Source organism: Kogia breviceps, chromosome 15, assembly GCF_026419965.1.
Source record: "Kogia breviceps isolate mKogBre1 chromosome 15, mKogBre1 haplotype 1, whole genome shotgun sequence".
Taxonomy (NCBI): domain Eukaryota; kingdom Metazoa; phylum Chordata; class Mammalia; order Artiodactyla; family Physeteridae; genus Kogia; species Kogia breviceps.
In genome coordinates this window covers 54,178,025-54,196,154 of record NC_081324.1, presented here as the reverse complement: position 1 = coordinate 54,196,154, position 18,130 = coordinate 54,178,025, and the positions used below count along the sequence as shown (strand labels likewise).

General features: G+C 37.4%; 1 pseudogene; it reads left to right on the top strand.

Annotated features, from left to right (window-relative positions):
* The first annotated feature begins 1,769 nt into the window (after positions 1 to 1,769).
* On the top strand, positions 1,770 to 3,052 carry LOC131742162 (hsc70-interacting protein pseudogene; annotated as a pseudogene).
* Positions 3,053 to 18,130: the final 15,078 nt, after the last annotated feature.

Genomic DNA, 18,130 nt, shown 5'->3' with positions numbered 1-18,130 from the left:
AATCAAGCCTTGGTAAATTTAAGAAAATAGAAATGGTATCAAGTATCTTTTCTGACCACAATGCTATGAGACTAGATATCAATTACAGGAAAAAATCTGTAAAAAATACAAACACATGGAGGCTAAACAATACACTATTAAATAACCAAGAGATCACTAAAGAAATCAAAGAGGAAATCAAAAAATACCTACAAACAAATGACAATGAAAACATGAAGACCCAAAACCTCTGGGATGTAGCAAAAGCAGTTCTAAGAGGGAAGGTTATAGCAATACACTCCTACCTCTAGAAACAAGAAACATCTCAAATAAAAAATCTAACCTTACAACTTAAGCAATTAGAGAAAGAAGAACGAAAAAACCCCAAAGTTAGCAGAAGGAAAGGAATCATAAACATCAGATCAAAAATAAATGAAAAAGAAATGAAGGAAACAATAGCAAAGATCAATAAAACTAAAAGCTGGTTCTTTGAGAAGATAAACAAAATTGGTAAACCATTAGCCAGACTCATCAAGAAAAAAAGGGAGAAGACTCAAATCAACAGAATTAGAAACAAAAAAGAAGTACCAACTGACACTGAAGAAATACAAAGGATCATGAGAGATTACTGCAAGTAACTATATGCCAATAAAATAGACAACCTGGAAGAAATGGACAAATTCTTAGAAAAGTACAACCTTCTGAGACTGAACCAGGAAGAAACAGGAAATATAAACAGACCAATCACAAGCACTGAAATTGAGACTGTGATTAAACATCTTCCAACAAACAAAAGCCCAGGACCAGATGGCTTCCCAGGCAAATTCTATCAAACATTTAGAGAAGAGCTAAAGCCTATCCTTTTCAAACTCTTTGAGAATATAGGAGAGAGGAACTTTCCCAACCTCATTCTAAGAGGCCACCATCACCCTGATACCAAAACCAGACAAAGATGTCACCAAAAAGGAAAACTACAAGCCAATATCACTGATGAACATAGATGCAAAAATCCTCAACAAAATACCAGCAAACAGAACCCAACAGTACATTAAAAGGATAATACACCATGATCAAGTGGGTTTTATACAAGGAATGCAAGGATTCTTCAATATGCACAAACCAAGCAATGTGATAAACCATATTAACAAACTGAAGGAGAAAAACCATATGATCATCTCAATAGATGCAGAAAAAGCTTTTGACACAATTCAACACCCATTTATGATACAAACCCTCCAGAAAGTAGGCATAGAGGGAACTTACCTCAATATAATAAAGGCCATATAGGACAAACCCAGAGCCAACATCGTTCTCAATGGTGAAAACTAATATCAGGAACAAGACAAGGTTGTCCACTCTCACCACTATCATTCAACATAGTTTTGGAATCACAGAAGAAAAAGAAATAAAAGGAATCCAAATCGGAAAAGAAGTAAAGCATTCACTGTTTGCAGATGACATACTATATGTAGAGAATCCAAAAGATGCTACCAGAAAACTAATAGAGCTAATCAATGATTTTCGTAAAGTAGCAGGATACAAAATTAATGCACAGATATCTCTTGCATTCCTATGCACTAATGATGAAAAATATGAAAGGGAAATTAAGGAAACACTCCCATTTATCCTTGCAACAAAAAGAATAAAATAACTAGGAATAAACCTACCTAAGGAGCGCACCAGTTCTGAGTGAATATAAGAATGCGTGCATGGAGAGGCAAGCAACAGTATGAACAGCCACACTTCTAGAAGATTCTAGCCAGTGTGCAGGAAAGTGGTAGAGAGTAGGAATGAATGGGCGAAGGACCAAGGGTCACAAGACCGTTGGGTGGGCAGAGCCAGTGGCCGGGGAGGTTCTAGTCTGTTCTGCCTCACAGCAGCCGCCCCCTTTATGCAGTCACACTGAGCTAGCACCTGGGCCTGGGATTGGGCCTCATCCTCTGCCGCGCCTGCCACCTTCTGCTGCCTCCCACTGCCTCTGGACCATAGACCCCCTCAAAGTGAGCAAGCTTCGAGCCTTCACGAAAATGTGCAAGCAGGACCCAAGTGTTCTGCACACCAAGGAAATGTGCTTCCTGAGGGAATGGATGGAGAGCATGGGGGGTAAAATACCACCTGCTACTCATAAAACTAAATTGGAAGAAAATACCAAGGAAGAAAAAACAGTAAGAAGGAGAAGGAAAACATAAAGATAGACGAACCATCAAGTGAGGAAAGTGATCTAGAAACTGACAATGTAGGTGTGATTGAACCAGACCCTGATGCCCCACAAGAAATGGGAGATGAAAAAAATGTAGAGGTAACTGAGGAGATGATGGATCAGGCAAATGATAAAAAAGTGTCTGCCATTGATGCCCGAAAGGATGGTGAACTACAGAAAGCCATTGACTTGTTCACAGATGCCATCAAGCTAAATCCTCGTTTGGCCATTCTGTATGCCAAGAGATCAAGCGTCTTCATTAAATTACAGAAGCCAAATGCTGCCTTCCGAGACTGTGACAGAGCTATTGAAATAAATCCTGATTCTGCTCAGCCATACAAGTGGTGAGGGAAAGCACACAGACTTTTGGGCAATTGGGAAGAAGCTGCCCATGATCTTGCCCATGTCTGTAAGCTGGATTATGATGAAGATACTAGTGCAATGATGAAAGAAGTTCAACCAAGGGCCCAAAAAATTGCTGAACATAGGAGAAAGTATGAGAGAATACGCGAAGAGTGAGAGATCAAAGAAAGAATAGAAAGAGTCAAGAAGGCTAGGGAAGAACATGAGAGAGCCCAGACGGAGGAAGAAGCCAGATGACAATCAGGAGCTCAGTATGGCTCTTTTCCAGGTGGCTTTCCTGGCAGAATGCCTGGTAATTTTCCTGGAGGAATGCCTGGAATGGCAGGAATGCCTGGGCTCAATGGAATTCTTAGTGATCCAGAGGTTCTTGCAGCCATACAGGATCCAGAAGTTATGGTGGCCTTCCAGGATGTGGCTCAGAACACAGGAAATATGTCAATATATCAGAGCAACCCAAAGGTTATGAATCTCATCAGTAAACTGTCAGGCAAATTCGAAGGTCAAGCATAATGCCCTTCTGACAAATAAAGCCCCTGCTGAAGGAAAAGCAACTTAGATCACCTAATGGATGTTGCAATAATACAAACCAGTGTACCTCTGACCTTCTCATGAAGAAAGCTGGGGTGCTTTGAAGATAATCCTTACGCCTCTGCCCCAAATGCAGCTGAAACATTTTACAGTGGTTTTCCATTAGGGTATTCATTCAGATAATGTTTTCTTAACTAGAAATTTAAAACTTTAAACAATTTTTAAACCTTAAAAATATTTAAAACAAATTAAAAGGGTGTATTAATCCCTACTTCTTTCTTTACTAAGCATTTTGGTGTTTTCCTTTGAATTAATTAGGCAAGGAAGATACTTCAGTAGGGAAGATTTATTGTTCAAGTTTGAGTGAAATAAAGATTTATTAGTGGGAGGAAAATATAACATTTAAATATATAAAGTTCGAGTTTGATATATGGTCACTGAGGCATTTTGATTTGTCTTTTTAATTATTATTATTTTTAATGATTTGCTTCCATGAAACTATTGGGACCACCAGTATAGCAGTAGGATCTGGGTAGGGACTGGAAGTACTTGTCAGGGCAGCAGTAATCTTAGTACATTTTATATAATGTGTACCCTTGTGCAGATGCACTTAAATCTTACACTGTGGTGAAGGGATGATTTTTATACCGCTGCAATAAAATTCGATTACTTAGCTCTGTTCTTCTCTGATATCTAAAATAAATGTTTCATATTTCCACATGGGGGAAAAAAAAACCTACCTAAGGAGACAAAAGACCTGTATGCAGAAAACTATAAGACACTGATGAAAGAAATTAAAGATGATACAAACAGATGGAGAGATATACCATGTTCTCAGATTGGAAGAATCAACATTGTGAAAATGACTCTACTACCCAAAGCAATCTACAGACTCAATGTAATCCTTAACAAACTACCAATGGAATTTTTCACAGAACTAGAACAAAAAACTTCACAATTGGTATGGAAATACAAAAGACCCCGAATAGCCAAAGCAATCTTGAAAAAGAAAAATGGAGCTGAAGGAATTAGGCTCCCTGACTTCAGACTATACTACAAAGCTACAATAATCAAGACAGTATGACACTGGCACAAAAACAGAAATATAGAACAATGGAACAGGATAGAAACCCCAGAGATAAACCCACGCACATATGGGTCACCTTATTTTTGATACAGGAGGCAAGAATATACAGTGGAGAAAAGACAGCCTCTTCAATAAGTGGTGCTGTGAAAACTGGACAGCTACATGTAAAAGAATGAAATTAGAACACTCCCTAACACCATACCAAAAAATAAACTCTAAATGGATTAAAGACCTAAATGTAAGGCCAGACACTATCAAACCCTTAGAGGAAAACATAGGCAGAACACTCTATGACATAAATCACAGCAAGATCTTTTTTGATCCGCCTCCTAGCGTAATGGAAATAAAACCAAAAATAAACAAATGGGACCTAATGAAACTTAAAAGCTTTTGCACAGCAAAGGAAATCATAAACAAGACGAAAAGACAACCCTCAGAATGGGAGAAAATATTTGCAAATGAAGCAACTGACAAAGGGTTCATCTCCAAAATTTACAAGCAGCTCATGCAGCTCAATATTACAAAAACAAAAAACCCAATCCAAAAATGGGCAGGAGACCTAAATAGACATTTCTCCAAAGAAGATATACAGATTGCAAAAAAAACACATGAAAGGATGCTCAACATCACTAATCATTAGAGAAATGCAAATTAAAACTACAATGAGGTATCACCTCACACCAGTCAGAATGACCATCATCAAAAAATCTACAAACAATAAATGCTGGAGAGGGTGTGGAGAAAAGGGAACCCTCTTGCACTGTTGGTGGGAATGTAAATTGATACAGCCACTATGGAGAACAGTATGGAGGTTCCTTAAAAAACTACAAATAGAACTATCATATGACCCAGCAATCCCACTACTGGGCATATACCCTGAGAAAACCATAATTCAAAGAGTCATGTACCAAAATGTTCACTGCAGCTCTATTTACAATAGCCAGGACATAGAAGTAACCTAAGTGTCCATCAACAGATGATTGGATAAAGAAGATGTGGCCCATATGTACAATGGAATATTACTCAGCCATAAAAAGAAACGAAATTGAGTGATTTGTAGTGAGGTGGATGGACCTAGAGTCTATCATACAGAGTGAAGTAAGTCAGAAAGAAAAACAAATACTGTATGCTAACACGTACATATGGAATCTAAAAAAAAAAATAAAATGGTTCTGAAGAACCTAGGGGTAGGACAGGAATAAAAACGCCAACGTAGAGAATGGACTTGAGGACATGGGGAGGGGGAAAGTTAAGCTAGGACGAAGTGAGAGAGTGGCATGGACATATATACACTACCAAATGTAAAATAGATAGCTAGTGGGAAGCAGCTGCATAGCACAGGGAGATCAGCTCAGTGCTTTGTGACCACCTAGAGAGGTGGGATAGGGAGGATGGGAGCGGGACGCAAAAGGGAGGAGATATGGGGATATATGTATATGTATAGCCTATTCACTTAGTTATAAAGCAGAAACTAACACACCATTGTAAAGCAATTATACTCCAATAAAAATGTTAAAAAAATGAGCTAAAACCGTCTTTAATGTCAGAAAGAAAGCTACTGAAGTTTACGAAGGTCATGTTGAAATGACTTACGAGCCAACTTAAAGAAGTTCTGACATATTAATTGAGATAATTTAAGCTCCAATGAGGATATTAATTGGAACAGATTGAAACAGTAGATATATTTAAGCTTATGAGTTTGTATCAAATTTAAAGAAAAAAACTAAGTTTGGAGAGTGATAGAGATCCAATTAATTATCTTGAAAAGATGATATGTACATATATCTAAGCTTTTTTATAATAACTGTACCACTTTATAACAAAATATTTGATGAAGGGAAACATTTTTAGGAAAATATTCCAACAAATAAGTGAAGTCAAAGTGATGGAATTAAAATATTATAGTTTCTAATCCCCAGTGAATTAATGGACCCAGCCATCAAATACCAATGGTTACTAACATCCCAATAGAGAGGTAATGTCCTAGTAAAGGAAAATACCACCACCTATTAACTTACTTTTAAAAAAGAAAGGAAGGAAGGAAGAAAAGGAATCTAATCAAGTCTTTAGATTTAACTACGAAGTTACAGGAAATACAGAGGACATGTGAAACATATCATTACTATCAAATCAGCAACATTCATACTCCAGGAAACTACAGTTAAAACCACCTGATTTTCTAAAATAACTAATTTTAAGAGGAAAAGAGAAGAAAGATGAAAGAAAAATGAGACACCCAAGATTGTGTTGAAAAGTGAAATAGAATGTTTTAGGATGCAAACTTGGATGATAAAAACATTTTTACAGAAGCAAGAAAGTGATTCCCATAAAGTGAGGATAGTATCTTCATTTCGGGTAGAGAGTGGAACTGGTGATTAGGAAGAGTCACGTTGAGGGTTTGTGAGTGGGGTTCTTGAATTCTTAAGGTTTTTTGATTTATAACAATTTGTTAAATTGTAAATCTGTTTAATGGCACCTTTCTGTATCTGTGCTATAAGAAATTTTTTTCAAAACAACACACTTTATTTCTGAAAAAGGTGTCCAAGCTCTTCTCCCAGGGTGCTTAAGTTGGGCTGTGTTAAAACTCTAGGGGAAAAAAAAAAAAAAAAATCCAGAGGATTGGCTTAAGGGGTCTGTGAATCCCTCAAAATTGTTTCCAAATTTATTTGTGCCCCCAAGACTAGTATCCATGAGTCAAGGAGGATAATTTCTCCCCATTTATGTTTTTATTATTTCTTACTTCTTAAGCTTTCCTCACTCAAGAAATTGGTGTCAAAGAACATCTGTTGAGGGAACAAGTTATTTCTCCAAGCAGGGAAGAGTCAGGGCAGTGGGGGTAGAGGGGACAGGAAAACATTAAAAGCACAATGATAGAAAAAGATAACTACCAATACAAAATTTTAAAGAAAAACTAAAATACAATAATATGAAGGTTATCCAATTACTTCCTTTCTCATCATTCTCTTACACTTGTTAACTTTGCTTCTGGTCTAGGTAGGTTTGATAGACTGGCTTTTTCCTATTTGTTAACTACTTTTGGATAGTCCATCTATTTTTTCATGTTTTTTCCCCCTTTGTTTTCTTTACCAAGTGAATTTTTAAATTTTTATTTATTATACCTGGTCCCTCACAGGAGGCTCCTCTCTTCCCATCCAGATAAGCTCTCTCTTCTGTCAGCTTTTATTTTTACCTATAAAAAAAAGAAAAGGTGTGGACAGGGACCATGCATATTGGCATCACCTGAGCTGCTGGTTATAAATGCTGATTCCTAAGCCCAAAGTTGTCTATTGCCAATCACTAGAATAAGGACCCTCTGGAATCTACCATTTGAAAGAGTCCCTTGCCATGAGACTCAGGCACTAAAACACTAGACAGCCATTGAATAAATGTCAGCATGAGGACTCCTCTTTTTTTCCTTAGAAGACAAATTCTTCGAAAAATTCTTCTCATTCATCTTTATTTTAGCAAACACACCAATGCAGTTTAACCAATTTTAATTGCCTATCATACAGTTCTTAATACATAAATGATGTACATCTCTTAAAATTTAACCCACATTATATTATAGAATACCTATTTCATGAGAACTCAATGTATATTATAAAATTTGCAAATATTCTTTTAACTCTGAGGCGTTTCTACTATTGTATCTATTTAATGGACTGAGAAGAAAACAAAAAAAGCTAAACACTGGGTAATAAAATGTAGAACCAGAGGCTTTCACAGGGCTCTAATTTCCTTTTATTACATTTGTTAACTTTGTATAAGCAATTTTTTAAAGGCTATTACTTTTAACATGAAATAAGAATGAAAATAAACCAGCAGCACAAAATGGAGCATTATATCAACCTCTTTATTTTCTAATTCTATAATCACAGACAAAAGCTCCAGACAGTCCACATGATTAATATTTCGTCTGGCCTAGAATAAATTCTAGGTTTTGAAAGACCATAAATTATGAAAACTAAATTATGCTTAGAGACAGTTTTATCTGTCTCTAATGTCACACTCTCCAAAAATTAGCTGCACAGGAAGTGACAGGAAACATCACACAGAGTTTACTGAATGTGAAGCCATCCAAAATATCTTGGTGCTTAGATATGCAATCCTTGCCAAAAGAAGCTTGAAAAGGAACTTTGAACTCATTTTTCCCTTTTTCTATTACTGTCCTGGGAGGGAGGGAGAGAAGTGAGGGGGGATGAGATGTTCTTGAAAATAATTCTCAAATTGGACTTCCCAGATTAATTTCTTCCTATGTCTACATCCTACTGAAGTAGTTTTAACTCTGAGGCTCAAAGAACACAAGGAGTGTTTACCAAGTGCATATCAAAAGGAAACAGCATCTCATGATGGTGTTCTATTTTCATCGTGAAGCCTAAATGCTGGTAGATTCTAGCATAAGTGATGGCCCATACATTAGCCACAAGCAGCAGGTGGGCCATTAAATGAGAAGAGTACCTGCTGTAGCATGACTTTTTAAGATGGTTGTTAATTTGTGCTAAAGTAGTTTTGGGATTTGAATGACTCTGGCACTGTCTAGGCATTACAGCAAGCAGAAATAAGTTTGTTTGTTGCCTTGATACGTGTTAATGAAAGCTGCTTTGGGTGTATCTATTTTCATTGTATCAGGCCAGATTACATCTTGAATTATGTCCTTTTTACACCATCATATACTTATGAAAAGAAGTATGTAAATATTAATAAAGACCTCATGCTGGTCTATGGGTGTTGATATGAATAAGCAGGAGTGGACTGAGCAGAGTGCTACACTGTTAGGAATTATCAATGTTGAGAAATGACCTCTTAAATGTTGATTTGGAGGTTTCTGGTTAATACTCTACCTTATTTTTTATTATAATGTGGTTTCCTTGTCTACAGCATTCTAAATTATTTATTAATTGAAGTTCAGCCTAACCACAGAATCATTAATAATTAATTCTTCTTTTGGATTTGTGTGCATTCATGTGACTAAATATCTGTGTTTTTGCTTATGGAACCCACAATCTGCTATTTTGCATTGATTAGAAGGGATGCACAAAGAGCCAACACCCATTATGGAATTCCCAAAGGATTTTCTCAGTAACCTTTTCCTGAGTGTGTCTAACCTCTGATGCACCATTAGGTGGAGAGGGAAAAACAAACTCTCTAACCACATTTTGCTGCATTTGAAACAGAGCCTTTATGGTTAGATAAGGCTCTCTGCCTCTTCACAGTTATTCTTATGATACTTATTTTTCCCCCAGGAGCAGGGAGATGGGTGAATAAGGGGGATAAGCCACACAAAGTGTCCTCATAAATGTGAAGGGAAACTAAAATGACCTTTTTTAAAAAGTCTGCTTTATACAGAGTTTTCAGCTTTACCCAGCATAACTTGATAGACTAGATTCGGCTTGACAAACAAACCACTCCCAAAGCGCAGGCACTTGACATAAGAATGGTTGATTTTTTTTTAACTTTTTATTTTAAATTGGAGTATAGTTGATTAACAAGGTTGTGTTAGTTTCAGGTGTACAGCAAAGTGATTCAGTTATACATATACATGTATCTATTCTTTTTCAGATTTTTTTCCCATTTAGGTTGTTGTATAATAGTGAGCAGACTTCCCTGTGCTATAGAGTAGGTCCTTTTCGGTTGATCATTCAGGCTAATGACTCAAGCGGGATAGCAGGAGGCTCTGCCTCACACTGCCCCTCAGAGGTGGATCCCACAGAGGCTTCTCCTCTTGTGAGTGTGCTCCCTGCAAGGCTTGCTCAGGCTCCACACCAGGAAGGAGAGGCTGCAGATCATGTGTGAGCTTCTCATCATCTCCGCCTTGAAGGGACACTTTGCTTCCACTCATAGGTCATTGGCCATCATGGTCATGAGTGGAAATGGAGGGGAAAATGGAATATTTAGTGAGCATTACCATCTATGCTCCAGTTTACCCATCTAGTCACCGCATATCCTTCTGCTCTCTTCTTCCAACAGATGGGCCACATTTAACCACCTCCCAAGGGAGATCGCATAAAACTTCCAGCCAGTCAAAGACTCAGCCGAAAGCCCAGGGTCTCTGGGTAATGCACAGTCATCTCTACGTTAGCTCATATATGGCTCTTCTAGGTCCAGAGACTTACGGATTAAAAAGACCTCTTACCACCCTAACTAACAAAAGACAACAGTAGAAAACTTCATCTGGAGAGAAAAATAGGAAAGGCACAGTAATGACTTTTTGTACCAATCCCCAAATCCCACTGAGTACACATTGTGGAGGGCACCCTCGACTGGGGTGGAAAATAATCCTTGATTCCTTTATCTTGACTCTTGTTCACATCTGAATTGAGCCTTGGGGAATTTCACCTTCATTGTGGCTATGCAGTTTTCTGAGCCCACTTCCTGCCCACAAGACGTCAGTAACACATAGTTGTCTCCATCGCTGCTCATGAATATTCACTGCCTCTCCAGGCAAAGGGATCACATGTCCCCTCGGTTAATCTCTGGCTTTCTCATTGTTTCAGCCAAGATCCTATGGGAAGTGGCATGTGTTACCTCTACAGTAGGACCTGCTTCCATGCTCTCTTTACCCTCTGCCACTTTGATTTGCAACGTACCAGACAGTGGTTGTTTCAGATGGGACCCAGCATAAAGAGAACATACAGAGCACAGCCAACTATGATGGTCATGTGTGCAAAGGAGAAATAAGCTTCTTCTGTTGTAAGCCACTAGTATTTTCAGTTGTTTGTTGCCATGGCATAACTTAACCTATCCTAAAACTGACCAGGGTCATTTTAAGGCTCCATCTCTTTTAGTTCAGTGGTTTCTTTGGCAATATAATAATTTCAAAAATTTCAAGAGTTTCTTATCCAGTCCACTCCAGTTAGCCCAATGTGCCAGTAAATGTATCTAACATTCTCTTTGAGACATAGTTCTCATAGAGAAAATAGTTGTTTGCTTTCTCATCCTGGTAACTCTCACTTTCCCTAAACTTAATGATGGCATCTAGAATCCCTTGGGCTTCAGTGGAAAAAAAAAGTTTTTTTCTGGGCTCTGATACTTAGTTTACTTGTTCCCTTAAGCATTTTAATTAGTTGAAAGATAGTACTGAGTAGGCTTCTCAGAAAGTCTTTCTTAAGCCTCTTACTCGTAGATGTCAAAGCAGTTGACTCTTTTAACAGTAAAAGGTCTAAATGTCCTCATTCCCTTTCATTAAGCTGCAAATTGACGATTTCTATTCTGAAATCACCTCTTTCTTCTAATACCCTGTGAAATACAACCCCAAAGCAACTAGCACACACTATTCATGCTCTATCTTCCAGCCTCTTCTCAGAGAGTTGCATCAGGTACACTACAAGATCTGCTTCCCAAATTATCACAGGTTCCAGTTTTATAAAATTTTCACCCCTGCAAAAACAGATTGCTACTGTAAATCTAAAACAGTTCTAAACTTTTAAAAAGTTTATTGAAAAAAATTGATTGCTACCTTTCTAGCTTGATAGTCATTTACTCAGTAGCCACCAAACCCAGGGCCATGCACTTGAGGATTCTGGCTTGTTTGTTACAGCAGCACATCTCTCCTGGTAGCAGTTTCTGTGTTAGGACAGGTTAGGTGATGCTGACATAACCAATAGCCCCCAACTCTCTGTGGCCTCATATACGAAAGGGTGTTTCTGCATCACAGCACATGTCTCCTGCAGATGGACAGGGGGTGTGGTCTAGACAGCCCTATGGAGACCCACTCTCTGGGATTTCCACTAGTTGGAAAAGCAGCAAGCCTTTACACAGCCTCAGCCTAGAAAGGACACAGAGCAAACCTCCCACAATTTTTTGACCAGAACTGGTGTCCACGACCCTACCTACTTGTAAGTAAAGTGACTAAAAAAATGTAGAGGAGCAAATGGTATCTTTGGTATGACTATTTCTATAAGAATAATGCAATACACCAATCAAATTAAAAAGAAGCAAGTGACTGTAAATATGAACACAATGACAAGAAAGAGAAAAAACTCATTATAATAACAACCAGGCACAGGAATTATGGAATGAATAATCAGATTTTTGACATGCCTGTTTGCATGACAGCAAAATAACACAATCATGTCTGAAGTATTCAGAAGATTACTCTGAATTTGCATGTTTTATCTCTTCCTTGCTCTTCTTTACCCTCCTGGTAGTTACTATAACCGCCTCGTAGTTAACTGCTTAAAACAAGATATGACACTCAAACTAGGCCATTTTATATCTTATGGTTGCTCTGGCCAAGGTTACTAACAAGTACCACTAACATGTACAACTTGCAATATCAGTCGTGTGGCTATATAATGTATTGCCCAAACCAGAACATTTTGAGAGTGAAAAGAAATATTGTCTACAGTGACAATTCATTTAGTTTTCTTTTTCTAAGTTTAAGGATCTGTAAAGAGAAGTTGTAGGAAGGTTATGGAATAACGGACATCACAACATTAGGAAGCGCCACGTTTAAGCCCAGGCTGCCTGCCTCCTATATATATCTAAGCTCTTAATCACTGTGCTACCTGGAAGACCTCCTCCCTCCCCACTAGAGGGTCATTAATAGTAAATGTTCTAAGCTGAGATAAACACATACAGAAATTTAAGAAGGTAGGAAAGCTTTGGGTGTGTCACATATAGTAGTGATGATTCCATGTTAATCAGGAAAGAGCAAGAGTACCAGTGAGTCTGAAGAATAAAAAGAGCCTAGTTGGGTTAAAATCTGCTTGAAGGTGCAAAGTGGTTAAATAGGGTGAAAGTTCAGGCAAACATTTTTAGGGACTGCAGAAGATTGGTGCAGCTCTTAATTTTTAAAAATAATGTGTATTAAAGCTTTCAGAAGAAAAATTAAAAGATAATATCTAATTTGTGTAAATAACTAGCATATACTCTGATATACAATACAAACATTTCCATTTATTTCTGTGTCATTCAAAAGTCCTAATAATACCTATATGTAATTAGATGTGTTGTGTTAAAATGGGCCATGGAAGTTGCTAGACAGCATAACCTGAGGGAAGAAATAGAAAATGCAATAGAAGTGAAGTCAATAGAAAAGATAATAGAACTCAGAAGCAATGATGCAATTCATTTTCACAGTATGGCCTGTGAGTTTCATTTTGTTTTGTTTTTAGCACTGCAGCCTTTTAAGACAATTTGTTAATTTCCATGCCCACAGCAATCAAAGTTCACAGATCCATTTTGCAGGAATCTCTTGACCTGTCAAGCATAGTATAAGCAGTGATAAAAGGGGTTGATAAGGAGTCATAGGGTGCAAGAGAATGAATGAGCGAATGAATGAATGAATGCAGAGTGAATCTAGAATTTAAGATACCCAATTCTGTCCCTCTGCAGCCACTACTCCTAAACTATATGTACTGAAAAACAGACAGGAAATATTCTCCTTTCATCTCCAGGAGTATGTGACATTGACCCCAAACACTAATGCAGCTCCATGATGGACAAGACAGCTGCACAACAAATAAAGTGGTTATTGGGCATGTCTTATGACTTCTCAAAACTTTTTCAAAAATAACATTTGCCCTATAAAATTGGCAGTCTTCACTCACATCTACCAGGGCTTCTCTTAGAGAGTTCTTTATTGACTAGGTATGGATGAGGTTAGGCTTATTTGTTAATTAACAGGGTCATTTGCAGGTTTCCCACAGTCCAGATTAAATTTAAATTTAATTTGGATGCATATTAAATGTTTGATGTCCCTTAAAGAGATAGAACTACTTTTATTAACTAGTTTATATACTTTTTGCTGTGGACAATTATTTTAAATGACCCATAAACTATCAGAAATTGATTTAGATTTGCAATAGTGTTTCAACCAGGTAATGATCACAATCAAATTAATCCTTAATGTCAAATTAAGTACTTTGAATATATTTTAGGTATTTTTCATCACCTGTATGTGGGATGATTATCCATGACTGTATGTAACACTACCAACAGAAAGAAAGTTGATGGTATTTGGAAATATAAAACATGTAATTATGTACTTACACTTGGCATAAATTTAAGTATACTGAACGCATAAGGAAAGTTTGTCATCAGGAACCCTGTTGTCTAATTCAAAGATCTAACTTATAAACTGTAGGTTTTTCTAAGTGGCTAACCACAAATGAGCTAATGACATTGCTTCATGCTTGGAATATCAGTACCACATGACCTAAATTTGCTAATGTTTACTTTATGTATTTATCTGATAAAAAGAGATACTCTAGATCTTAGAAAATTGTTAGCCTGTGTTATCTCTATGCTTTGAAAATAATCTGGAGATTCTTTTTCTCCTTTGTAGCAGTCTCCACAGCATACAAAATGTTTCTCTCTCTTCTTGAGAACTATTACTACCAACACTCTCCCTCGGGATTCTATGTTCCTCAAGCTTAGTTATAGAAATGTTTTTTCAGCTTACCTGTCTTTCATTCTTTCAAAAATAAAATAATGAATTAAATAAAATTAACAGACCTACTGATTCTAAGGATTTTGCTTCTGTTAGAAAGTAAGAAACTGGCATACAAAAACAACAAATATGGGAACACTAAAAAGGTTGCAGAATTTTACATATTTTTAACAGTAACTCCAAATCTTAAAAACAGTCTACAGTCCTCATTTTCTTCTAGGCTGGCAGATGGGCATTCTGATGGATTTCAATCTTTTGTTTTTGTTCCTGAACTTGGCACTTAGTAACTCTCAGTGTGCTTTCTGATCTTACCTTAAGGAGAGGCCTAGTTCTCCAAGAGAACTCCTTATCCCAAAATGGGGAATCGAAGCAAGCCATAGGTTTCTTCTCCCTCTGTTTCAAGGAAACAATTCATATTCCTAAGGTAATCTAGATTTCACAAACCCCATTCCCCCAAATTCTACCCCTCATAGGAATACCATTTCCTTATAGGACATATTAAATAAATGAGAGCTTGCTTAAAAGATCTTTTGATTATTGCAAAATAATCAAAACGTTCTACTATAAGCAAAACAGGACTTCAGCTACAATAGCATTATATTTCATGGCATTTTTATAGCAGAGTTGCAATCCTTATTTTGGATTTGTATAATAACTAAATATTTTAATCAGAGAATGCAATATATCCTTTTATTTTTTTGCAACTTGATCATAAATACATTTTGAAAAAATAGAAGAGTTGTAGAAGTAACATATATTCTTTATAATACATCTGAATTGTTTTACTCCATCATAATTGAAACATAAATTAGGAAACTAATATGATTTGCCTTCTAGGTGGCATCTAACTATTATTGAAATCAAAGGTTTCCTACAATGTTTTGAAAATTTGAGAGCAAGCTCCTGCCTTCACTGCCATTGCCTGAGCATTTCGTGCACTGCCTCATCCTTAAGGAGGTTCAGAGTCATGAAGCAGCCACCCAGTCTCCTATTACTGTGCTATGATCTGAATGTTTGTGCCGCCTAGCCCCCCACCTAACACCCAACATGATGGTATTAGGAGGTGGGGCCTTTGCGAGGTGACTACATCCCTTATATGGGATTAGTGCCTTTATAAAAGGGACCCCACAGAGCTCCTAGCTCCTCCCTTCCCCCACGTGACTTTACAGCTAGAAGGTGCCAGCTATGAGGAAGCAGTTCCTCACCAGACACCAAATCTGCTGGCACCATAATCTTGGACTTCCTAGGCTCCAGAACTGTGAGGAATAAATGTTTGTTGTTTATAAGCCACCCAGTCTAAGGTATTTTGTTATAGTAGCCCACACGGACTAAGACGACTGGCATGCCCTATGGTGAAAGTCAACAGCAAACTACGATGACCCAATTCCAGCAGAGCTAGCAATGGCCCAGATCCTTCAGAAATGAAGGTGGGATCATCCCACCAGATATAGAACCATGACCAGCTGAGGTGCTTACTGAGAACAAAGGGAATACAGCATGGGTAGTAGAAGAAGGCAGTTATAAATACCAGCTATAACTACAAGATCAGTTGCAGAAATGAGGACTATAATTATCCCTTATATGTTATTAATATGTTTGTGTATATACACACAACACAGAAACACACACATATATAGCAAATATATTTTTCCTCCATCTCTTATCCCTTTTTCATACAATATAAGATGTATTAACTTTACATTATGATATTTAAGTATTGTTAACTTTATGTTATAGTATTTAAACACAACATCAAGGAGAACATCCCAACAACTTGGCATCCTTTTTTAGGGAAAAGCTAAGTACCTTTTCAGTTGTATACAGAATCATTGTATCATGTTTGGTAGAAGAATTACTTTGTTATTTGATTTTATTTGGAGATTAAATATGGTTATGGAGATGTGTACGGAGGCCAAGGTGACAACCAGTTGTCTGTGATGATTAATTTTATGTCAAGTTAGCTAGGTGATAGTGCCCAGTTCTGCAGTCAAACACTAGTCTAGATATTGCTGTGAAGGTATTCTTTAGATGTGACAAAAATTTATAAGCAGTTGACTATAAGTAAAGCAGATTATCCTCCATAATATGGATGGGCCTCATCTAATCAGTTGAAAGCCTTTAGAGCAAAAACTGAGATTCCCCAAAGAAAAGGAATTCTGCCTCAAGAATGAAACATAGAAATTCTGCCTAAGTTTCCAGCCTGCTGGCCTGTCCTGCAAAACTTGAACTCAAGATTGCAACATCAGCTCTTACTTGACTTTCCAGGCTGCCAGCCTGCCCTACAGGTTTCAGACTTGCCAGCCGCACAAATCATTATGTGAGCCCATTATTTCAATCCATCAACCTCCCTCTCTCGATAGATAGGTAGATAGATAGATAGAAAGAATAGACACAATAGCTAGAGAGAGATATATTCTATCATAATCTCACTATGTCCTTTAGAATATAAATTCAAATCCTTTGAGTGCAATAGCTACCTTCTTTGACCTCTATAAGGGCTTTTCACATTTTCACAGAAGAAATTCAGGTAATGTCTACTAATGATAGTCCAGTTTTTTATGAAGCCGCTCCCATTCTAGGAAGTTATAAAAATGACTTTAATTTACTCTTGTAAACACTATATATATTGCTTTAGCATAATATGTACTCTGAAAAGATTTGCTTGGTAAACTTTACAAAGCTCTAAATAGTTTAGAAAATGATCTTATAAAGTCCAAAGCCAGACTGTTTCTCCCACTGGATAATTTCTATAAAGAACAATAAAGAAGGAGGCATAACTATCCTCCCACCTATACCACATTTTAAAGAAAATGAAAGGAGAGGGAGCATCACTTCTGCAACACAATGATAGACAAAATGAAAGCACCATTGCTTTTGCATTTTTCTAAATGTTGTGGGTTAGAGTTATTTCCTCCATGGTTGAAGCTACTTTTTTCACTGAAGCTCCAGCAGACAGCTTGCGTGATGCTTTTCTTAAGCTTTTAGTTTTCTGCTTCCATCCACTTCTCAATCTTACCTACAGTCTTTCTTCAAGCAAGTAACTAATACACAGTGAAATATAAAAGGAAAAGCAGATATGAGAAGAGTCACAGGCAGGTTGGGAAACTATTAAATTATGTAAACTATGCAAGGACAAGACCTAGCAAAAGAAGAGGCCAAGTGGCTGACAAGGTGAATAGCCTGTCAGCCTTGCCAAGCTGGAAACTCAGCTTTGCCACTGAAATCTCAGTTTTGCCTGTTCAGAAACTCAGCAGCAACAGTTCACCCAAGAACGGTCAACTTTTAGTAAATGTGTCCCCAACTTACAGAGAATTAGCCATGAACCAGACACTGGATAAGATGCCAAATTGATGCCTCAAGGCGTGAGAGCTAGGCTGACTGAGACAAACGGTCAAATCAAGTCATCTCGGGTTAATAAACAATAGCAGTGTTGAATGGTAGGCAACAAGGAAGACAGAGTCAAGGTAGACAAATTACCAACAGAAAAGTTAAAGTCAAGAGTAAGTAAAATGTAAGTGCCAAGCATGAAACCAGATTCATTTGGGTAAGGGAACTTTCAAGGAAGGTTAAAACTGAAAGG